General features: G+C 33.0%; 1 pseudogene; it reads left to right on the top strand.

Moving 5' to 3' along the window:
* The first annotated feature begins 23,961 nt into the window (after positions 1 to 23,961).
* The window catches only part of LOC108905652, an 8,340-nt pseudogene continuing 5,851 nt past the window's right edge, over positions 23,962 to 26,450 (top strand).

Here is a 26,450-nt window from a genome sequence, read left to right as displayed (position 1 = left end):
AGGTCGCTACACAATTATTCGGGAACGAGAACAGGAAGGAAAAGCAAAAGGTAGAACGGAAACCGTAAGCTGAAACCGATCTGCAGCTAATGGAAATATGTCTGGAGTTAAATATTGATGAAGTAATATCTTCATTGTTGTTGTATAGATATAATAATATAACCTTAATCTTAATAGAGATGATCTTAATAGAGAATAGAAATTGTGATAAAAGTTTGTGTCATATTTTTCCTTGCCGTGTGCACTCAAAAAAATTATTTCTTGATTCAAGAGTACAACATATTTTATTTTAATGTATCGCACGTTTATACAAAGTGTACTTAAATGGAGGGGCATAAATGATACCAGAGATTTCTTGGGTGAAAATAAGACTAACATACCTATATCCCAAGTCGCATAACAAAAAAGAGACAGGGTGTCAAAGTGAAAAATAAAAAATGGCTTTTCCTTAATAATTTCTATAATTTTAGTCAGAAATGTTTCAAATTATCAACAAAGAGGTTTTTTAATGATGGGGAACAAAATATAATAAGGAGTGTCGAGTACGAGGCGCCCTCTGCAGGCAACGTTATGCATTGAATATGTATTAACTTTTTTGCCAACCCCCATATACAGCTTTTAGTAACAAAATATGAAATATTGGAGTTTTTTGAAGAAAAAAGGTATACTTTTTGAAAATGGCGAACTGTTGAGGAGATATTTTTAATGTCATAAATTACTGTTTCGGATTTATTATACCTCCACGAATATCAGGGTTCGAGTTGCTAAATAATAAAAAAATTGAGAGTGTCATTTGATAATACTCGTAAATTGCTATTTTGATGTATTAGTTTAAAGTGTTAATTGATTTTAGTCACTATTTACCTGCGTCCTAGGTATTAAATAGTTTTGGAATTGAATAAAATATGAAATTACGTATACTAATGATAAGTATGTCGATATGTTGCAAGTATTTTTTGAATGTTACAAGAACTGTGTTACTACTCTACGACTTTATCATGCCATATATCCCAATCGTCGTGTTCTTGCTAGAAAAACTTTTTAAATTAAGAAAAACGTTTTATTTGGTTTAGTAATTAAATTGTCAGTGTTTTAAATAGTGATGGGAGATCTCGAATGAAAAATGGAGTGGTTCGCGCAACTTAAAAGTTCTCCTTGTTCTGGAATACTTGCTGAAAGTACTCGAATACTTTTAGTTCTCGCGTCGACGACTGGAAATATTGCAATCAACGGTTCTCGACAGTTGCAAGGCTACCCAGCAAATATCATATGAGATGTGTATGTATTTAAGAAAAAATAATTCTACACAAAACTTTACATATAAAACTCTAAATTTAACCCTCCCCCTCCCCCCACTCATCACAGCGATCATCATTCAATATCTACCTTTAGTCCATCTAGGGTTAGTATCATGCCAAAAATGGCTACGTTTGCTACGTAGCTATGTGTGTTCAAAAAGCCATTCTTGGCCATTTTTCAATTTCTAAAATATAATTTAGTCTTCGTATCATCAGGACATACATTATGTAAAAGATGCATTTTTTAAGGATGACATGTATTTCTTTTCAAAATTATATGGACTGATATTCTGTAAACACCCGTTTCTTCTTGTATAACTCGTACGGAGGTACTTCTGTTGGTGTAAACTTTACCAAATACCACAGCAGTGTTTATATCATTTGCGGCAGTGTTTCTAAGAATACACAAAAATATTAGTTGCCTATTATTCTATGAAAAGAAGTATTCTTTCAGAGGTTACGGACCTATTAAAAGTTGTCATACTTTCGCTTTCGCAATACCAACGCAAAAGGAAAAGTCACTCCATATATCTCTGACACGACTAACAACAGCCATAGATTCCCAGCAACAGTTAAGAAATAATGCGAACGAAAAACGGAGAGAGGTAAGTAGCTAAAATTTTCAAGCAACTTTTGAATGGTCAAGCCAAACCACCGAAGTGGTCAAGAAATTATTCTCCAAGTAGTCGAGGATTAGAGAGACCAGGGCAACATCGCTGACTATCAGAAGATGGATACCAATCACCCCGAGACGACATAATTCTTGTTTTGAATTCAATGAGGTTAAAATCCTTGTAGGCATTGTCTTTCAGATAGAGTTCGTCTCATATGGCGTATCTTGATATATTATTTTTGTCTGTACATTTATTTAGTGTGTTATTTACAAACTTTTTACTTGGCTGTATACTAGACGAAATTGCACAGACATTTTATTCTCACTCTGCGGCCAGTGATTCAGTGATCCAAAAGACAGTGACAGGGCATAAGAAAACGTTATCGTGATAAAAGCAGTGTTCTAATCTCCCTGATTCAGAACTGTAGCATAAACTATCACTACAAAGGTGTCAGACCAGTCGAAGATCTAACCAAGCAAGTCAGTACTTACCTTTCTCAACAATATCTAATTGTCAACAGTTAGACGATACAATAGATACGGAGCGACTAAGAGATTCACTGTTCCGAGTGAATTGGCTTTGGAATTCCACAGTACTTTAATTTTGGTGATCGAACAGTTGGCAGTGAAAACCTAAAATTAGAATTATAATTTAAAGGAAATAAATTAAAGTTACATTTGGGGTTTGGAGGAGTAAAGAAGCTGCTATTTCGAAGGTTGTGTAACAAACCTATACATTGTACAATTTCCAATTTGTTCCAATTAAACATTAAATTTAAACTGTTTTGGAGACAAATTACCAAAATTAGAGAAAAAAGTGAATGGGTATTTACCGAAGAAAAACGATATTGTGCTCTGAATTCGACACACTGGGTTTAATAAATATAAAAAGAATCTGCCACCGTGAGGAGAGGATAAAATTGCGAGGAATTTTTCCTGCTGATGAAGGCGCATGGAGACAATGGAGCCCCGTTGGCATTCCAAATCAATGATCACAACCGACGGTGGATGCCTCTATGATAGATTCAATATGGCATTTGATTGACTGCTTGGCTATATAGTAGAAGGGCACAGACTAAAATAAAATCATTTTAATGAATTTGCCACACGAGCTGCATGCTCGTTTGAATTTGTGAATACGTAAAACAATGGTAGATGTTTTTATTACATATAGCGAGCATAATAAAAACAGTTAGTACGTTTATCTACTTATATATTTGTTTGTTTCTTTAGTTTGTTTGTTTAAAAAATGAAACATACCAGAGGTATTTCGGTGCAGTATGTAACAGAAGTGTGCTAGCAAAATTGAACAGTAGTTAAACCAAAATGGATTAGCAAACAGTACACACATATATTTTTGTAAATTATCTCTGGAGTATATATTTATAACAGGTTTTAAAAGCAAGTTAAAAGAACTGAAGAAGTTTATGCCATTAAATTAATCGATACACCCACAAAATAGGTGCAAACTGTTTGTTCTACGTGAATGTAGAAAAGTTCATGTATTTCAGCAATCTTAGGGTGGGCCAAAGAAGCATGTACGAGTCGTCAGCAAACAAATCTAGTACTTAGTATCCAAATTGGAGCACTATGCATGTATACCTACAGTGTACTAATTTTCAATTTTTTGCATAAGTGGTTACTTCGAATACAGATATTGTCTTTGTATATGAGTATTCCAATAGAAACGCCAGATAAGCAGCCCGAAAATACCGACGAAGATACCCAAATAGACATCAACCTGCCCACATAGTCTTTTGTGCATCATTTCGTTGACTTCGAGCAGAAGTAACCCCGCTCCAGAAAAGGCCATTCGTCGTACTGAAGTGAATGTACAAAATGAAGAAGCTATAATAGATGCTGTTATTGAGAGCTCTTCAATTAGCGTTCGACGTATCACCAAATTTTGTATGGCGTGTATTGAACAGAGAAATGTTACATCCGTTTTATCACCAAAATGTATAGACGTTACTTGCTGGAGATGTTTCTCGGCAATTAGAATTTTGTCACTGTTGTCACACTTCAACAACATGCACAAAATGATAAATTCATTTCGCTTATCATGTGGTCTAATGAAGCGTGTTTTACTAGGGACGGCATAAATAATAATCATAATGAACAAATCTGGTTGTTACAAAATCCGTATGCAAATAAATCAAAACGATTTCAGCAACATTGAGTGTCACGTTTGGGATAGCAATTCCAACAATAATTTACTGCCTGTACATGTTTTAAACGATCGTTTAAATGTAGATCTGTATAGAACTTTCTTGGAAATCAACCTTTTTGGTTTCGTTGATGACATAGGGATTAATATTGTCCAAACTATGTGGTATCAGGTCGATGCTGCACCACCAGGGAGACAAGTAACTGCTTGGTTAAAGATCATGTCCCGAATAAATGGATAGGTCAACAAAGTCCAATAGCATGGCCATCGCGTCCCCAGATTTAAATCCGTTAGACTTTTATTTATGGGGACACATGAAGGAGCTTCTTTACCATGTTGAAATCACTGCCCGTCAATAGTTACTTGAAAGAATTTAGTTCAGAATTCAAGAACTTAACGTCCTAAAAGCAGAGGCAGTCATATTTTCAAGGTGTAATTTATATGACAGCTTAGAGTGAGTGGTTACATCTAAATATTTAGCAAGATCTTGCTTGTTTAACTCGATACTATTCCTTTTTTTCTTTATTTATTTGGTACCTTTGTACTGAAGCAAACATGTGTACCAAAAGAATCTGTCAATAGTTATTTTTATAGAAATAGTTTTGCCTAACTCAAAATTTCACACTGAAAAAAGCAGACAAATACAAAATACACATCACTACATATAGCGCACTTTAAAATTTAGTTCCACAAGTGGCAGAAAAGTACCCAATAAATAAAAAAAAGGAACGAAAACTTTGCCACAAATAAGTAGCTAACTTCTAACAGTATCAATATTGTTCATTTGATATCGAGATTTTATTTTTTAGAGTTTCTCTGAATTAAGGGTTGAATATCTGATGGTGCCGATCTTTAACAGATCCCAACCATATTGTGGAACTGTAAAACAACTTACGTGTTTCACCATAACATCAATCTTATAATCATTGCTCATTTTTTTATGTTATCTACCTTCCGCACAATTGTGCTAGCTCTGGTTATAATAGCATAGACTTAGAAAACACTCTGTAGATAATGCAACATAATACAATCGTTCGGTGTGTACCTAAAACAAGTAATTGTCAATTTCAATAAAAAATACCTGGAAGGTCAAGAGTAACTTATCATGATTCTTTATTAAAACTCCTTGGGGGTTGGTTGCGCTCGAACTAATACCGGCGCTGGCCTTTTGAACGTTTTGTCAGCTTTCGAGGCGAATCGACCGTGTCATCGATAGAGATTAATGGTCATCATTTTTGTACTGAAAAACTTATGTCCCCCCACTTTATGTCCAACACGATTCAATATCTTGGCGGACCTTTCGCATCCTAAGAGGGCCATTATTTATATGTAGCTGAACAAAAAAAGTTCCATGAATTCCAGCTCGGGTGTACAAACAAAACGGTTTCAAGATTAATGATATCAATTGGTCTTCGATAACAAAAGCCTCGCTGCGGAATTTCATTCCCGCAATAAGAAGAATGAGATTTTCATGGTCCAAATAAAACATGTCAGTTTTAATTTTAACTTTAGACTATTCTAAAAATTTAAGGATCCCGATTCAGAAAGAATTCGTTTGAGAAAGAGTTTTATATAAGTTAGACAAATGATTGAAGAGGCACAAACTTTGATGGTTATCACAGAAAAACATGGCAAAATAAAAAAATAAGGAACCAATTTGCATTGTAAAATATATCTAATTTAATAAAAAAAAATGCATACTTCTTAACGTATTAGTAAATATTCAGGCACCTTAGAAATTCTGTAAGTAAAGAAAGTAAAATATTTACTATTTTTTATCAATATTTCTTAGATCAGATCGATTTGTAAATAGATTAAGCAAGTTTTTTGCTTGCCCTATTTGCAAAATACAAAGAGAATTTCTCCTGGAATTGTTTATTAATTATTAACATAGTACAAAAGAGGGAATGTAAAAAAATCGGTGTAAGTGAAAGCAATAAACATACTGAGTGAATCCACTGCGTGAAATTATTGAGTACATTTTCACTCAATATTGCTTGTAGCTACGTCGGAGTAAATGTTCTCATTATTGAGTGACCCCACCCCATTCTATGGTTCTCGTGCGTTGTCTTTGTCTATTCTCATCGTCCTCATTAGGTCATCTCGTGGCGTGACGTATGGCGTGTAGTGCTGAACAAATATTCGTTAATAAGATGAAAATTATATTTAAATGCAGTGAGTCTCGATTAATATTTGGTTAAATAAACGGATAGTTAAATTGTTACCTATACCACAGACAAAATAGCTATCGCCACAGACCGCTACTGGAATAGGCCAGCAGTTTTAAATTTCCGAATTGCCGATAGAGTACACCACCAGCAGAATTTTAGGAAGAATCAAATGAAGCGGCCCGCATTCTTACGTGTATCCCAGTAACATATAAACAACACTTTGGTAATGTTGCCAGATGTACGGATTTATTCTGTACACTTTTTTATCATATCTGTTTTTTGCGTTACTGTATTTACTTAAATGTATGATGTAGGTATTGATAAAAATGTTTTTGAAGAATCAACGAATATCTATGTAGTTTCATATGATATTCTGCAGCGGTGTCACAGTTAACTTACTTAATCATAATTTCCTTAATTAGCTGCTATTTTCATTTTTTCGTATTGAAATACAGAAAATATATTTCCAAATAAACAAAATTCGTTATGAAATTTTAAACAGCTTCTTAATATAATTTTTTTAATATTTGATGATGATGATAAATTTATTTAATATACAAGGTGGGTTATTAGTACGTCGTGGAATGTAGGTAAAGTTTTTTTGTATTTTTAAAGATAGAAAAAACTTTAAAATACTTTAAATACAAATGTACGACTTTTCCTTAATTTCTGTTAACATCAAAATTTGCTGGCATAAAATATATGTTTAAAGTAAAGAAAATATTTAAAAAATTAAAATTCATCCTTATTGAAATAACAAACAACGATTTTTGTAACTAACCTTTACAACAACATAAGAAGAATACCTAAAAATGAAATAACATAAAATACCTACAATTTTTACAAATCAAGATGCAAGTAATTGTGATGATACAGTTGAAAATATGCTTTAATTTACTATTTATTGGTTTAAAAACAAATTCAGAATTATCAAACATTTCGTCCTGTATTTTTTCTTTCAATATTTGTAAATTTTGAGGTTTTTATTAATATATTTTGTTGAAGTGTCCTCACAAATATATGTCTAAAGGATTGAGATCGGGACTGTTTTCTGGCCACCTAAGGTTTCCAATAAAACTTTTTAGTGTTCGTTGACGGAATTCGTCCTCCAAATAAATTTGCCGATATTCCTGAAGAACTTTTACACATTATTGTTATTTGAATAATACAGTTTAATTATGTTTTATTTTTCGTCATCAGAATAACCCATTTTAATTTTTTTTTAATTTTTTAAATTAAAATGGGTTATTCTGTTAATGTCCAATGTATTTTTAAAGGAAGGTTCGTTTCTGTCGTTTTTATCTGTTTGTGTGCGAGAGAGATAGAGTTACAGTGTGCGATAGAGATAGAGTGAGTTTGTCCTCATAGAGGGCTTCTCTCTCTCTCTGTCTCTCTCTCTCTCTCTCTCTCTCTGTGTCTCTCTCTCTCTGCTGTCTTCATGAGTCTCTGGGGCTTCCTCAGCATCTTCGGAACACCCAGGGAGGGAGCGTAGGGTAGAGCTAGTGGCCTTTTTAGCATTCGTTTTCGAGGTATGATGTCACAACGTATGAGAAAAAAAAACTGTTTTTGCTCGTAACTCGGAAATGACTGGAAATATAAACAAATCTCCCCTTGGTTCTGAGTAGAGGACTTGGTGGGTGACGCAGAGCGGGGTATCACCAATGAAAGAAAAAAAAACATTATTTGCTTGTACCTCAGAAATAATTCGAAATATCAAAAAAATCTCCCATGATTCTGATTGGTGATCGAGTGAAAAACGTCAAAAGTCCGCATTTCGAAAAAAAATCGGGACCAAAGGCGTGTGACATCATAGAATAAAAAAGTGTTTCTAACTCGGAAAATCGTTGAATCGAAAAAATAAATAAAAAAATCTCCCCACACCCCTGGTTCTGTATGTCCCTCCTGCGTTGAATGCAAAGGATCCGAAGTTCGTATGTTGAAAATAAATTTCGTAAACAAAAGGTGTGTCAGGTGATACAGTAAAAAAGGTCTGATAACTCGGAAACGGTGCGTTGAATCGAAAAAATAATTAAAATCTCCCCTCATCCCTTATTCTGATTGTCCGTTCTGCGTTGAATGGAAAAGGTCCGAAGTCCGTATGTCGAAAATCAAAAAAGTTGCAACAGCAATAACAAACGCATTATCTTATCTCTGTTAGGGATCGGGATCATTGATTAAGGACTTGTTTTTTTTTTAAATAAATTTCGTATTCAACTACTCTTTGAGGTTCCAACAATTTTAGATTGTGTTAATTTTTTTGAACACCTTGTGTCACAAATATGAACACTACCAATGGCATCCATGATATGCAACACTTGTGTCAACAATTATTTTATCTATCTAAAGAAATCAACAATAAGAGAGCAGTACCCATCTAAGGATACACAATCTGTAAATGCAATTTTTTAAACATAGCTGTTAATGTCGTACCAAGTTGGAAGTTGACGCACAAATCTAAAAATATTAATTTCAAGTTTTTGAATTCTCCCATTCCAAGGTGATATAAAATAAATAATTAATTAAGTAAATTCGTAGTTTTAATTGTAACTTGATTTATTTTATTTAGCATTTATCACAAATGTAATTTCCAAACAAAAGATAAGTTGCATATCTCTTTAGTTACATAATTGAATGCATTAAATTCATTTGTCAGTTATTATTTGGAAACAAAGCCACCGCTAGAACTGCCGCCTATTACCAAGTAGAATAGTTACCACGCTAAATTTTATAGCTGGATGCCGGCTACATAAGCCTGCATCATTTTCGGGTTGCCAATTTCCAGCATTTAATACGCAGTCTGTGGCGATAAGCTATATTGTCTGTACCTATAATTACTTACGTATATGTAAGGTACAATGTAGGCTATGGCAATCTATTCGTTCGATCAGTTAACCAATTCCTTTAATCGAGACTTAAATTATTGTCTCTAAAACAGATCTGTGTAGAAATAACTGTGGAAGTTTCGTAGTCTATATGACTTTAATACAATGATATTTAAATTAAAATTTAAAGAGAATATAAGTGGTGTAAAACCACTCCAGATATTAATTAAATGGAAGCAGATATGTCTGGTGCGGCGGAGTCCGGGGGCTCCAAAAAAATTACACTAAAAATGTTGTATTTAAATTTACTACAGTTTTGTTAATTATAGTCATTTTCTTTTTTGCTATAGGATATACACAATTGTGTTAAATAAATACTAACAAATATTCATATACATATTTTCTACGAAAAGACCACAATATAATATTTTGAAGACATTTTCTTTCGTGCGCATGTGTGAAAAAATGATTTTGAGAAAGGAAGATTAATATGGAAAAAGATGTTTTCTTGGTTTTCATTTAAAATTAAAAAAAAAACTATTTCTGGCAGGAGTCACGTGAATATAGGTAATTCTACACTTTTTTACTTTTTTTAGAGACATTATTAAAATTATCAACAGCACGCAAAATCCAAAATTGAAAGACTTGTTTAAAAAATTAGACCATTAGACCCACTATTTCATGTATTTTTTCTGTTTAAATTCTTATACTTTCAATAAAACGAAAATAATTATTTACGCACTCACACAAATAGCCTAATTAAAAGCTTCATTAGGGAAAGCCAAACTTTCTAAAACACCAATTAACTAATGTAGGACAAATAAATCAGAACAGAGTTAAAGAGAGCAGAATTTACTAATTTGTTTACATGCTAGTAAAATCTTGTCTGATGACTATTTGAATCGCATTTTTTTTTCATGATTTGAAATGTTTTTGCTTTTTATAGAAGAAATTATAACCAAATTGAAAAATAAAGAATAAGGTAATAATGTAGAACTTTATATTAAGTAAGCAAAGAAAGAATTTATTAAAATAAACTTGTGGTTAAAATGAATTATCATATTCATATAATACATAGTCACACAAAAAAAAGTCCAAACCCAAGAAAGCCACATATGTATCACTTCCGAAGGAATTTGATGCCCTGAACACAATTTCTGACTTCAAATTTCGGAGAAAAGTGAAATTTTTGGATGAAATATATGGGTTAAAATTGATATCATCCTAAATTTTGACCAGATTTTGAGGCGCTGAACACGACGTCATTAGTAAAATTTAGCCATGACCTCGATATTTCTCAGAAAATCTATTTGGTTGAAAACTAACCCAAATATGGGTCAAAACTGATTTTTTGATTTTGACCAGTTTTCAGCCAAATAGTGTTTTTTCTGAGAAATATCCAGGTCATGGGTAAATTTCACTAAGGGCATTCAGCGCTTCAAAATACTACGAAAATTATATATTTGGACAAAATTTAGGAAAAAATAAGTTTTGACCCATATTGGGCGTTTTCACCAAAAAATTTCACTTTTCTCCAAAATTTGCCGTAAAGTCATAAATTTTGACTACAGAATCGTGTTCAGCTCATCGAGTTCCTTCGGAAATGATATGTGTATCACTCAGGTTTGGACTTTTTTTGTGTGTGGCTATGTTATCATTAAAATAAAAATAATAAATAGTTTAGTGCGCATCAAAACGAAGGTCGATTGTGAACATACTGAAGTCAACAGTATGAGGGTTAAAGCTTTTTTTACTTATGCTGCCAACTACTGTTGTGATTCCATACAAAAATGTATCTAGAAAACTTCAATCTGGACTTTTTACAGACCACTCAATATAGCCAAATCTAATCTTGATTATGGGAAGAGGCTTCATTTTATTGCTATACAAAATTATTACGAAAATTGGGTCAACATTTAACAGTAATTGTATAATAATATTTTATGATATACCGTTTATTTGTTTATATATTGAACTTTGTTTTTTTTCTCATTTTTTAGTTCCTGCTCCCCTTTTTCCCTGATGACAGCGTAATAGCTGAAAGTAGTAGAAAAGAAAATGGAACAATTTTATACTAATTTAAAACAGTTTCTAATTTACCCCATGCTCTAATATAAAAAAGTGTTTAGATTTTTCAAAACACTCGGTTCACAGTTCAACATCATCAAAAAAAATTCCAGTTGACAACTACAACTTCCGCATTTAACATTAAAGCCAAAAATAAAAATGTTAAAGTCAGTTGATACAAACACGACAATGTACTTTTTATGAATTCTAATTCATATCTGAATAACTCTGATTAAGGCAGACGTACATTCGTCGCTTACTTACACTTTAACCTACAACCTTGTCAGTTCCGGTGTATTTTAATTTTGTGACACGGCATCGCCTAATTGCCATTCGAGACTAGCGTGTCTGCAACGGACATATTGTCATTATTCACTCCAACCAGAGCAATATCCTGCGGAGGCCACAGGCTGGTTAATAATTATATTACGGAGAATTTCTGACAGGGCAATGATGTATTAATTTATAGGAATAGCTCAGAAGCGAAATTTTAATGGACTGGGTGGTCGAATGAGCAATACGTACCAGTAAGATAATTTAAAAAATTGTAAAACAATACAGTATATCACTCGCTCTTAGTTCCCTATGATTTATATAAGGGTGGCAATTGTGACCAAGATGATGATAACGTAGTACTAAAATTGTCACAATTATGTTTCCTCAAAAACAAAATTGATTTGTATTTAAGAATCTGCTGCTTATTTCTACAGTTATTCAGATATTGTACTCTCCACTGGACCACTCTGTATAAGTAAGCTCATACTGTAAATAATAGTATCAATATTTTAGGTTATTGATGGTATCTATTCATATTTTTCTAAATATTTCAAAAAACAATACAAGTACCTATTTAGAAAAAGAAGAAAACAAAATTTATTTATAGTATTTTGTATTTATATTAAGAGGGATAAATGAAGGCAAAGAAATGAATGTAGATTCTGTCCAACAGAGGAACATAACAAACCAACAAATTGCTACGTACTTCAACAATCATGCAGCACTATATTCCAGTGCAAAAATATGTATTAAGCGGCGATTCATTTGTCAAGGCGTGCGATGCATTTCCATGGGCGTATCATTTTGAAGGGTCAATATCGATTTTGCTAAAAACTAGATTATCCTTACAAATTTTCATTCATTTTTGATATATTCAAATATTCAGCAAGCTTATTTATTATTTATACTAAAATATGTAATCAATACTTCTGCCCTCATAGATAAAAATAGCCGGCTACCACCTGCGTAAACATTTTTCTTCTCTTTTTTAATTATAGCACTGGGCAAGTACTCCCTACGAAAAGTCTACTTACGTAGTGTCATAGCAGTAAGGTCATACAAAATCAGTAAAACCTCTAATACACCAAAATGTACAAACATCAGTGAAAAATGAGATGCACCATCGAGATATTAGAAACGACCGTTATAAACATTACTAATAGCAGTCATCACTATCCTGTCACTAACGGCATCATTGTTGCCGCCTAATGGTGCTATTATAACTTCAACTCTTCTATCGAGATTCCACATTGGTTGTTTTTCTTTTTATACATGCTTTATGCACTTATTCTATGTCCTCGCAGTATCCCGATTAATCGTCTCTTATTGAAGTTCTTTTACATTTCCTAATTTAGAAGTTGTATATTCCGTGCCACATAAACTTTTATATTTGCCCAGATTAGTTCAGCTGACAGTGGTATGGTTACAATCGAAGAACTGTAACTTTCCATTTTCAAAGCCTTCCCATCTACTACAAACTACACATTTTATGTATTTGGTTTTTTTATTATGCCATTGATAATAATTGTATATTTAATATCGTATCTTATATTCAATATGTTTTTTTATTCAACCGCTTCATGATTTATTCTTTTCTACATATATATGTCAAATTTTTTACTCGTCCATTATGGTAAGGCGCATTATCTATGACCATCATTTCATCAGATTCACTGTCAGGCAAAACAGATGCAGACAATTTTTCAAACAGCACATCCTCATGGTAATCTTGTGTTCATCACAACATGAACACATGTAAATCATTATACAAAAATCACTTCCAAAATGCGTATAATTATTAATCACTCTCTTCTCTCAGAGGATGGGGTTAATCACATAGTAAATTCTACTAGTGCAGGCGCTCACTACTTGTATTTATCTTGATGTCAACTTTAATCTCTTTTTTTATTGTTATTTTAATTATTGCTTTGGTCAACCCGTATTTTCTTTATTGGAGACAACACCTTCAATAAATATTTGTATTTATACAGTATTATTCTTCGTTAACCCCGTTTGGTAGATTTGGGGGGTCAAGATAGTTCCTTCGAATAAAATCTAGACACGTACACAAATTTTTAGTTCAACAGTTAAAGTAGTTCTGAGTAACATATTTAAATTTTAAATCGATAGACCACTTCGTTTTTTAGAAATTAATTTTCAATGTTTAAACAATTAATACGTGGGAGATAATAGGGAATATTTTTTTTTTATTTTTTCGTTACAAAAAAAATTATGATGGACCATTTAGTATGAGAGTAATTAATTTTTTAAAACATCAATAATGAATAAGTTCACTTGAATGGGTCAATGTTGCAACGTCGCACTGAATAAATTGAAAAATTAGCTCGAAAATTGATGTTTGGAGGTTTGGTAATATTATCTCAATCCACACAAGCACACATGTTCAACGATCTCGCTCTTTCTTTGTCGCGGAGCACTATCTGTCTCTCTCTTACCTTAATCAACGTCGGTATTCGTTGAGGTAAATTTACCTGGCGCCCAAAACAATCTTTATACAGTGAACCTCCCCTTCTCCACTGAGTACTAGCGGCGAATACCTTGTTACGTTCTATAGATGGTTATAATTGAATAGATTTGTTCAATTTTTTTCTGTTTTTGTATTTTCTCTTCGGAGGGCGACATGCCATGTATTGTACGAGTGTGAAGGTCTAGCAAGAGTGGGCTACCAACTGTTCGGAAAAGAAAAATAAAAGCTGTAAAATAAGTCAAGGAACCAGTTTCAATGCTATGGATCCTAACTAGAAGACTAAAGTTTAATGAGGAGTTCTAGGATCATTGAGGTTCCCAACAGATCTACAAACAGTTGTAGTGGACAGTAATTATGTATCCACTTCTTATATCTACAATCCACAACCTACTGATGATTTGAAACAGATGGAAGTATATAAATAACCTAAATATATAACCCTAAAGGTTTTGATAGTAATAGGAAAAGACAAATTTCAAACATTTACTTTATGTTGACAGTTAAAACTGGACTTTTCACTTAAAACTATTACCAATTACTACCAAAAAAATTAAGAAGGAATTAATTACTAGGGTTTTCTTCAAATATCTCAGAAACGTTTAGGAAAATAAATAAATAATTTTAATATAAATTTAATTTAATTATGGCAGAGACAAACAAGGCTTTTAGACAATCTTAAGTTTATCCTCTTCAATTACAGCGGAGCCTACCTACCCTTAATGTAACACTGGGGATAGAAGGCACGAGGCATTATCAAAACATAAATCGCACTGGTAGTTTAGGTCCCTTTGCTATATGTCCAGATTATTATAAATTCACGTTCTACCTAAGGTGATGTTTATCTACTAAGGCCTAGATATCAGTTGGTATACCCAATTTAAACACGGGAGTTACATAAATTCTCAGATGAGAAACTTAATTAGAGATAAGTATACCACAACAGATTCGTGTGTAGAATTTCGGAAACAGAAGAGATAATAGCAGATTAAAAAGTTGTATAACAAAGTTATAATTCGTGAAAGTTGTAAAACTGTTTCAACTAATTTAAATTAAAGCTCTACGTGTTTTTTGCCTTTAGATTAGAGTATGTTCTAAAGATGACGAAATATTTGGATGATCTGGTCTGATCCAGATGATACAAGTTACTGCAATTCTATTTGAAAGTTATTATTTTCACAGTAACAATGTTACAGGGTGATTTTTAAGTTGATACTTTCCTTTTAACACTGTATAGAATGCAAGAAAATAAGAAACTTTTTCTAATAAAATTATGTCCGAAAATGCTTCGTTTCCGAGATACAGGGTGTTAAAGTTTTAAGGAAAAAATGCCTTTTTTATCATAATTTTCCTACCACTCCAAATATTTCCACAAAATTTGGTACACTTCTTTTGACCATTAAATTACATTTTTTGATGTAAAAGTTTTCAAAAAATTTCTACCAGTGGCGTTCGAACAGGATTTATATTAAATTGTTTTAAAGAAAAAAAAGTACGCCACTGTTTTTTCTTAAAATCAATATTATGTTTGTAATACTGATTTACTTTGGAGTTAATTTGGTCTCTTGATATTTGTTCATACGACGAACGGTTTTCGTTTAAAGAAATAAAAGCCATTTTGATGCATGGCAAAATCGCTAAAATCTGATATGGTGTTTTGTATGTAAAATTCGTTTTTGACTAATTTGTATTAAAGTAAGGCCAATTACTTACATTACTATAATTCAAATGTAATGAAAAAAATGTATCAGTAGGTATTATTTTCAATAAAAGAAGTAACATTTTCAAATCCCTTGGTTTAAGTACCTGAAAAAAAAAGGATCCAAAAACTGAACCACCTGCAAAAAATTATCGGTTAAAAGTATGTTTATGTTTAGGTTTTTATGTCAAGCAATGGGTTGTCAATTTCTTGTCGATCACTTGTGTCATACCTTTCCGACGTGATTTTATTAGTCTGCGACTATTTCGATTGTGAAAATGGCTCATACTTATGAGAATAATGAACTTGTGGATATGCTGCTAAGTTACGGGGAGTGTCATCACAATGCGGCTGCAGCTTCGCGGCTATACGCGGAACGCTTTCCCTTAAGAGTCCATCCTACACCCCGTACTATTACTAATGTTGTTCGGAGGGCAAGAGAAACAGGTGATTTAAGGGAACATCGTGGGGGACATGCAGGAAGACCGAGACAACCTGGCAATGTGCAGAAAGAACAACAAATTTTAAATATTATCGATGAAGACCCATCAAGAAGTACTCGAGATATTGCAGATGAGGTCAAATTAAGTCAATCAAAAGTATGGAAAACACTGCGGGAAAATCAGCTATATCCGTTTCATGTTCAACGTGTACAAGCGCTACTACCTGAAGACCATCCTCGCAGAGTCCAGTTCTGTGAATGGCTCCTACAGAACCAAGCAGCTGATCAAAATTTTTCTAGAAGAATTGTTTCTGTGGACGAGGCAATATTTACTCGAAATGGAATCAATAATTTCCGAAATACTCATGTATGGGCTATTGATAATCCCCATACTATAAAGAGGACAAATTTTCAACACAGATTTTCTGTAAATGTATGGGCAGGCATTGTGAATGGAATACTCATTGGGCCCCACATTTTACCTGACCGTTTAACGGGCGAAGAATATCTAAACTTTTTACAAAATCATCTGCCTAATCTCTTAGAAGAAGTACCAATTATTATCACGCAAAACATGTGGCTTTTGCAAGATGGGGCTCCTCCTCATTTTAGAAGGGATGTGAGGGAATTCTTAGATAATACTTTTCCCAATTGGATTGGATTGGTAGAAATGGACCAGTTGCGTGGCCACCTCGATCCCCAGACCTCACTCCCTGTGATTCCTTTTTATGGGGTTACATGAAGAGTTTAGTTTTTAAAACGCCTGTAAACACACGGGAGGAAATGATTGTTCGCATAGAACAGGCTGCAGCAACAATAAGAGGAAACCAATTTCGTTGCTACGCGCCGTCACAGAACAGTGGATAAAACGTGCACAGTGTTGCATAACAGAAAATGGTGCCAACTTCGAACATTTAATTTAACTTAGGACATAGGTATTGCATCTTTCTTACTAACAGGAATGTGTACGTATCTCGTTTGGTTTACAGTAAATAAATAAAAAGTTAGATAAAAAGCTGTTTCTTTTAGGAACCTCTTACACAGTCAAAAACCTAACGCCACTGGTACATACAATACAAATTAGTCAAAAATGAATTTTACATACAAAACACCATATCAGATTTTAGCGATTTTGCCATGCATCAAAATGGCTTTTATTTCTTTAAACGAAAACCGTTCGTCGTATGAACAAATATCAAGAGATCAAATTAACTCCAAAGTAAATCAGTATTACAAACATAATATTGATTTTAAGAAAAAGCTGTGGCGTACTTTTTTTTTCTTTAAAACAATTCAATACAAATCCTGTTCGAACGCCACTGGTAGAAATTTTTTGAAAACGATTACATCAAAAAATGTAATTTAATGGTCAAAAGAAGTGTACCAAATTTTGTGGAAATATCTGGAGTGGTAGGAAAGTTATGATAAAAAAGGCATTTTTTCCTTAAAACTTTAACACCCTGTATCTCGGAAACGAAGCATTTTCGGACATAATTTTATTTGAAAAATTTTCTTATTTTCTTGCATTCTATACAGTGTTAAAAGGAAAGTATCAACTTAAAAATCACCCTGTATATATGTCTAGAAGAGAGTAATACTATACAGGGTGGTCCGATTTTATGCAGGAAACTTCGAGGGCAGATAGATCTCTTTAAAATAATAGGTTTTGTTTTATAAATATAGGTCTGGAATGACCCCGCTTTAGAGATACAGGATGTTGAAGTTGTTAAAAATAATTGATTTTTTGTTCATATCTCAGGAATCTATTAACCGATATCAATAAAATTTGGTACAGATAATATATGATAGTAGGCCTTGCATTCCCTAACATGTGCTATATGAGCTCTAAAGGTTCAACTAGTGGTGTACAACTGGACAGGGGTCATCCATTTTTTTATACAAAAAAACCTACGCTACTGCATTTTTTACAAGTTATTGTAGCGGATTTATATTCTAATGAACAAAATACGTAAAAAAGGTAAGTAATAATATTAGAATGGCTTAATGAAAATTATATAGGGCGATGGATAGGTAGAAGACCAATATCTATCATAATTGGTGCAGAGGGTTCAGTGTCTCAGCCAGCCTTATCTAATCCCCTAGACTTCTATGTTTGGAGTTATCTGAAAACTAAAGTTTACTCTAGTCCAACAGATACAAGACCACAACTAGTGCAATGATATAAATAGAAGACAGGTGTAATGAATTAAAAGAAAACCACCACATGATATTAGCCTCAATTAGTTCCATTAATAGAAAATGTCAGATATGTATCGATGTGGGTGGTTCGCATTTTGAACAATTGTTGTAAATTCTTCACGTTAATTTTGTTTCTTTTTTAGTTGCTGTTGCCTGGTAAATATATTTTTATTATTATTTTGATTTAAATGGTTCTTATTTGTAAAGATAGTAGAAGTAGATTAGGCCTTCAGGGGAAACTAAAACGCACTAGGAATACTACTTCACACAGGTGGTGTGGAAAGAAATGTAAAGAATGTTGTTGATGTAGTTACAAATTACTTTTAGAAGTGTCTGCCATAAGGGGATTGTATTGGTATGAATATTTTGTGCATTAGAATATAAATTCGTTACAACTTGTAAAAAATGCAGCGGCGTAGCTTTTTTATAAAAAAGGAGGTGAACCTGTCTATTTGTATACCACTGATTGAACCTTTAGAGACCATATTTTAGGGAATGCAAGGCCTGCTATAATACATTATCTGTAGCAAATTGAAATCGGTTAGTAGATTCTAAGATATAAACAAAAAAATTGATTTTTTTAACAACTTCAACACCCTGTATCTCTAAAATGAGGTCGTTTCAGACTTATGTCTATAAGGCAAATACCCATTAGAGATCTATCTGCCCTTGAAGTTTCCTGCATAAAATTCGGACCACCCTGTATACAGGGTGTTTCAAGATAAATGTAACTACTACTAACCTCGTTGTTACTAAAGATGCAGTGGAAAATATCAAAGAGGTAATACAAATTAATTGAAAATCTAATTAAGGATATAATTACTGTTGTAATTACTGCAAAATGAACTTTTTTAAGAAATACCTAGTATGTAGATATTATATTTTGAATAGAACGTCAATTATGAACAACAATCGATGACATTAAAATAGTGCTTGTGGAGATAATTCATGTGACTATTTTTCTGCTGGTAATTGTTTGTTGTTATGAGTCAAGTTTACCAGTGCAGATTAGTAAAAGCATCTACTAAACAAAAATGATTATTTGTGAAACATTTTTTTTATACGAAGTAATTTACATTTTGTTTAATGACAAACTATTGATTGGAACCAAATATTTAAAAAAAAAACTGTTTTGGGAGGTGAATTTTGAGGGTGGATTTGACCCCCTAAATATATTTTTCCGCCGACAAAAAAATACGTCTCATAATTTTTTATGTTCTACAAAATACCTATGTAAGAATCTTGGAAATCAGAGTGTTCGGATTGGGGTAGTTTCCTTGTCAGTATGGCCCTTGGACCAAACGGTTTGAACATTCTGATCTTTTATCATTGTTATCCTGAAATAATGATCAATTTAATTATAACATAATCTTAAAAATGATGAGGTAACAGTAGTGTATGGCATGCCACAAGGTACAGTCTTGGGACATATTTTGTTTAGTTTATTATATTAATGATCTTTCCAACCTGCTAGATACATTAACAGTTTTGCAGATGATACTTCGGTACTTTAGTTTGAGATCGGTAGTTGAAGATTTTAACGGATTCTTATTGTAGTAGTATTGTATATAATGTGTTTCAAATAATTGATTATATGTTTTAAAAGTTTTTAAATCATTTTCAAAAAAGAACAAAATTTTTTAGTAAAATTGCAGTTTTTCTACAGTGTTGTTCGCGCAGTTACGGAATAATTCAACAATTTTCTTTAGTGTAGATTAAAAAAGTTGCAAAATAATACAAAAGATTTTTGGAAACTTTCTAAAAACTGTATTCTTATTAAAAATAATATTAGGAATACCGACAAATGTATAATATATCTGCAGTCCCTTAAAAAAATCGCTAATTAATCCTCTAATTTTTACAAAAAAAAATCACCCTTGGCCATAGCTTTGAATGACAGTAAATTACTTTGCGATAATTGTCTAACAAAAGATAAAAATATGTAAACAGAACATCCAAAAAGTGTAAAACTTTATTGTTTTATATTTTCTTTTTTTTTCTTGTCTGGGTTTTTTATTTACCTACGATTTTTGCCTCACTTTTGCTTTATATTGGTGTTGAAGGTATACATAGAATATGAGAAACTCCATACAAGGGGAAACAAGCTAATTTACCACAAAAGGCTTCTATCTACACATATTAAAATTTACACAATAATAATTTATAAATGAACATCGGTCTAAAAGTGGTGAGTATGTATACGAGTACAGAAGGATCAAAAGCGTTATTGGGCTTTACCACAAGATCATTTGAATAATTTAGTCGATACCCTTCTAACAATTTGATCTAGAAGAGATGTAGAGACCCAGAGCTAATTAGAGCTTTGGTGTTTAATTACTGAACAAAAACTGGAAGCGTTTTCAAAGTAAAACATTTCAACTCAGTTAATATTAAATGCATCAATAACTCTTTAGCATAAAAATATTATTTTTATTCTGTCATTAACAATAACATGCATCCAATCTTCTATTTCTTTACTTCTGCCAGTAAAAGAACTGTTACAATCTTCTACGGGTTTCATGCAATTAAATAGTAGGAATAGAAAATAGGAACTTTAGGTATTATTATACATTACGCGCCTAAAGTATGGAATAAATTCAGTAAAAACGAAACAATTTTTTTTTGGGAAAAATCCTCGAACAAGTCGATTTTTAATTGAAAAAATACATATTTTAGCATAAAAAGCGATTTTCTATCGTCATTTGTTTTCGAGTACTGACGTCATCGTGATTTTTTTTAAATAGCGACCCCCTATTTTTTTTCTTGATTCTGAAAGATCGTTTCATTGTCTATCCGACAGTATTAAAATGTTGCCATCTTACATAGGAATGTTTTCGAGTAAATGAGGATTGAATGTTAGAAAACCTAAATCAATTAAAGCAAAAACGTAGGTTTAGGTTTAGGTTTTCGAAATGCCTGAAGTTTTTTATGGATCACGTAGGTGTAAATCTTTACAAAGTGTCACTTTCATACCGACTTTCTAAGTATTGTAAGCGATATAAAAAATATTGTTGAATTTAAAGTATTATGGCACATTTAACTGTCACACAAAAAATTGAAATTTTAATTCTTATCGGATGCGGGGATAAGACTAGAACGTAGCAGGAAGTTTGCGATTTATTTAATGAAAAACATCCAGATCGCCGTATCAGCCAATCAACAGTCAGTAAGATAGAATCTTAAATTTAGAGAAACTGGCAATGTTGTAGATATTCCAAAACCTGGACGTCCAAGCGTTAGTGAAGATCACAAGCAAAACATTTTGATAAGTATTGTAGATAATCCTCATAATATTTCACGATTGGTTGCATTAAACAATGAAATTAGTCAGACCACAGTGCTACGTATCCTGAGGCAGGAAAAATATCATCCCTACAAAATTCAACTTGTGCAGGAACTCAATGAAGACGATCCCGTAAATAGAGATTTACACCGGCAAATACTTTTTTCAGGCTAGGCCACGTTTTGGCTCAATGGTGCAGGGAACCGTCAAATTTGCAGGTCTTGGAGTCGGGAAAATCCTCATTGGATGGCAGAGACACATACCTACCCAACACCCACAGAAATTAAATATGTGGGCTGGAATAATTGACAAAGATATTTAGAGTTTTTATAAAATTACCTTGTTCCATCGCTTGTAGTAATTTTTCCTAACGATAATGACCCTGATATTCCTGATGACACCATATGGTTTCAGCAAGATGTTGCACCTCCGCACTATGCGCGCCCTGTTTGAGATTTTCTGGACAATTTTTTTCCTAGGAGGTGAATCGGCAGACGAGGACCGATAAAATGCCCGCGAGATCCCCAGATCTTTCACCCCTGAACTATTTCTTATGGGGCTACTTAAAGTCCAAAGTGTACGTTAATAGACCACATAATTTAGAAGAACTCCAAAACTGTATTATAGATGAAATACACAGAGTTACCCCAGAAATAATTCATAATGTGCAAGAAAAATTTCTACAGAGACTTGCGTATTGTCAAGAAGTCGGTGGGTGGCAATTCAAACACTTAATTTAGGTAGAAAACTTAATGAATTGTATTTGTTTGACATAGGAATTGTTATTTTTTAATGAATAAAATTTACGTTTTCTAACATTCAATCGTCATTTACTCGAAAACTTTCTTATCTAAGATGGCAACATTTTAATACTGTCGGATCGACAATGAAACGATCTGTCAGAATCAAGAAAAAAATAGGGGGTTGCTATTTAAAAAAATATTGATGACGTTATTACTCGAAAACAAATGACAGTTGAAATCGCCTTTTGTGCTAAAATATGTATTTTTTAAATTAAAAATCGACCTATTCGAGGATTTTTCCCAAAAAAATTTGTTTCATTTTTACTGAATTTATTCCATACTTTAAGCGCGTACTGTATATGTAACTACTTATTTCACCTTCAAACAGTCAAAACTTAGCAATTAAAACTTATTTAAATATTTTGCTGAAGTTCAGCAGGAGTTTAATCCGATGTCCTTAATATTTTCGTTACATAATTTTGTACACAAATATTTATTCGCATTTTCAGCTTTCGGCAATTATTTGCATTTTAATTAAAATCATTTGAACCCGTTTGAATTTTCGTCAGTGCCTGAAAATGTAGTACGGTATGACGCTACATTTAGATCAACCGTTGATATTGATTAACAATTTCATTTAAATGCAAATGTATGTATTATAATTATTGTTCCAAAAATAACAAATTTGTAGCCGATTTAACACATTGAAACACATGGCCGTAATGAATGCTTATACAGATTTATTAATGTGGCGCATTAAACTCGTTAAATACACTGCATAAAAACGAAACGAATATGTTTTTTGTTTTATTGTTACAATATCCCTCTTAGAATTTGTCAAGCTAAACTAAGTTACAAATATTTTGATTTTTAAAGGGAAAAAAATTGAAAAAAGGATAGGATGTTTAACAAAAAAATGCAGAGTTACGAGTTCGAATTCACGAGTATTAGATATGATGACAAAGGTGCAATAAAATGTATCTACCTACATAAGTATTTTGTTCTATGTACCATTGAGGTGCAAGAATTTATGTCATGCCCCTTGCATTGAAACATACCTACTTGTTAGTAGTCACAAACGTCTTCGAAAATTTTTTTTTTATTCCCATTCGACTGTTCTTAAAAATTAGCTCTTAATTGATTGCCAGATCTTTAAGAAAAGAAAAAGAAAAGCATCTTCATCCTTTTGTTAAAATCCGCTGCGTTGTGCTTTTTGAAATGTTTAATTGCAGTGACCGACAGCGCAGTGAGGTTACGAGAATTTACGCCACATTATCACTCATCGTAACAATATTTTCGTCTGAATGGCCAGTACGAGGCCGACCTATTTTTTATTGGGTGCAACCGACCTGCTTGTTTAAATTTCTGCAACTGATCTTTTCACAATTGTTTCATAAAGCTGGGTATCGACTTTGCGAGGCTGCCGCGCGAGGCTGCCTCGCGTGGCAGCTTCGCAAGGTTGCCTCAAGTATAATTTCAAAGGTTCGAGGCAAGCCTCGCGAAGCATGGGTGAGCCATTCTGCCATCCAGTTAGTGCGAGGCAACAATGACACCTACATGTGGTAGTGCGGCGATGGCGTTTATTTTAATTCACACGATTTTGAAAAAGAAGAAAAACCAACGACAGAGACCGCGTTGGTGGATGAAATATCTATTTAAAAGTAATTTGCATTACGGTAATGAATTACTAGAAGACATGACGTTTGAATCGGTTGAAGATACTGTTAAAAATTTTGTGCGTATGTCAATGTGTGATTTCGAATACTTAGCATCATTAATAAGTTTAAAAACGAAAAAAACTGATACATATACGAGAGAAGCGATTACTGTTAAAGAAAGACTTGCTATCACATTAAGATATTTAGCTACTGGAGATTCATATACAAGTTTACAATATCTTTTTCATGTGTCAAAACAATCAATATGGAGAATTGTTCCAAAGTTTGCGATGCAATTATTGAAGCATTGCATGATTATGTAGAGGTAAGTTGATAAAGTCAAATTATATTTTATAAGTTTATTAGTTAGTTATTATAAAGTTAAAAACTCGGTAGTATTTTTAGTAATGTTTTCTGTTTCAGTACCTACTGTCTTGCCTATAGGGTGAATGCTGTGAAATAGATGAAAGATTGCGAATTGTTTCAGCCGTGGAAGTTTCTGCAGGTGATTGTATATTATATTCTGGAGATGAATACGTAGGAGTTGAAGTAGCTATAAATGTCGAATTTTGTACAGGTGAACAGGTATATGTTGAAGATGCATATTGATTATATAAGTACCCTACATATGGAGACACTAGCCTCCCCATATCGGCTTGAAAAATAATGTTATTGAAGGCTTGCTTTACAATAGAAAGTGTTCTGGCATCATATTTTCTTAGTTCGTTTGCTATATGTTGACCATATATGCTATATGGATCCATATTACCTCCATCGGCACTCTTTTGTAAGTTCAAAGGCTCTTTTTAACATAGGCTCTTCAGTTGTTGATTTAGATGTGGTACGCTTTTTTGTCGTCATTTCTTTCGGAGGCATATTACCTAAACATCTTTTACTCGTTTTAATAGGTTCTGTAGAGCTAGGTTTTAACATAATTTCTTCAGTTGTTTGGGAGTTTTCTGTCTGAGATTCATTGGTTGTTTGAGAATCCTTGGCAGTTTGAAAATTGTCTTGCGAGGATTCCTCCAGTTCCTGCAACAAAAATAAAATATATTCACATACTTTTATTTTCTCGAAATAATTAATATTTTAATTTTTCCTTGCAGTTACCTTCAACTGAGGAAGAATGGTTAGCTGTTGCCAAATAATTTGAAGAGAAATGGAATTTTCCACACGCTATTGATGCCATCGACGGCAAACATGTAATGCTACAAGCTCCATGGAACAGCGGTACAGAGTATTATAATTATAAAAACTTCTTCAGCATTGTTTTGTTTGCTTTCGTAGACGCTAACTATAATTTTATGTACGTCGATATTGGATGCCAAGGATGGATATCTGATGGCGGAGTGTTCAAAAATACTAATTTGTATAGAAAACTTGAAAGAAATGAACTTAATATTCCAGCACCATGTCCCTTGCAGGTTCCATATCTACCAGAGGTGCCGTACATGTTACTAGGTGACAAAGCATTTTCATTAAATGAATATACTATGAAACCATTCGAAGGTACTCCAGAAAAGGGATCAGTTGAAAGAATATTCAATTATCGCCTTTCTAGAGCACGTAGAGTTGTTGAAAATGCGTTTGGAATTGTGAGTGCTGTCTTTCGTGTTCTGAGAAAGCCGATAATGTTACAACCAGAGAAAGCATCGAAAGTTGTATTAACAACCATATACTTACACAATTTTTTACGCAAACGGTCAAGTTCATGTAACACGTATACCGCCTGGGACTTTCGATATAGAAAAAGATGGCCATATTCTACCCGGTAGATGGAGGATAGAACAAGAAATACCATTGCGGTCCATTCGTAATGTCCCTCGAAGAACATCACAAGTTAAAAATACACGTTTACATTTGGCAACACATTTTACTACAAATGGCGCAATACCTTGGCAAAATAATTATTAAATAGGAAGTAAACTTACCGTTGTAGATGTTGTATCCAGTGTCTGGCTAGGATCGTTACGGTCAGATAAAAAATCAAACCACTCAAATGCAAACGATTTAGGTACATAAACACTGTCTCTCCCTGTAATACAAATAAAATGTTTAGTTATTTTTATGATTGTGCTGCTTTCACATATTAAATAAATTTATCAAACATGCTGCTTTTATGAAAAACAAATACATACCTGAACCTGTTATTTGACTTTGTTTCTGTCTTGACTTTTCCCGTCGGTAAGTACCCATCAGTGATTTCATTTTAGCTTTTAGTTCACCTGCAGGTATTTCAATAATATTTTGTATTTCAGTCCAGCAATCTTCGCGGACTCTCTTATTAAAATAATGTTTGTGTTGTGGATCCCATAAGGCAAGATGATTTTTATATAAGTCAATTAAAAGTCGACATTTTTCATTATCCATTTTTTAACGGAACGGAAAACTAAACGCGGGAGGCACACAAAACAAATACTTGAGTATTTACGGTCCAAACGAAGTGAGCTGTTCGCAGCGAGGCGCCTTTGAGCAGAACAGAAAACCGACTAATCTCGGCTCACCCTGTGGCAGCCTCACGTCGCGG

This window comes from Anoplophora glabripennis, unplaced genomic scaffold (assembly GCF_000390285.2).
Source record: "Anoplophora glabripennis isolate ALB-LARVAE unplaced genomic scaffold, Agla_2.0 scaffold156, whole genome shotgun sequence".
NCBI classification, from domain to species: domain Eukaryota; kingdom Metazoa; phylum Arthropoda; class Insecta; order Coleoptera; family Cerambycidae; genus Anoplophora; species Anoplophora glabripennis.
The sequence above is the reverse complement of the archived record's forward strand: the minus strand, read 5'-3'. Positions and strand labels throughout refer to the sequence as shown.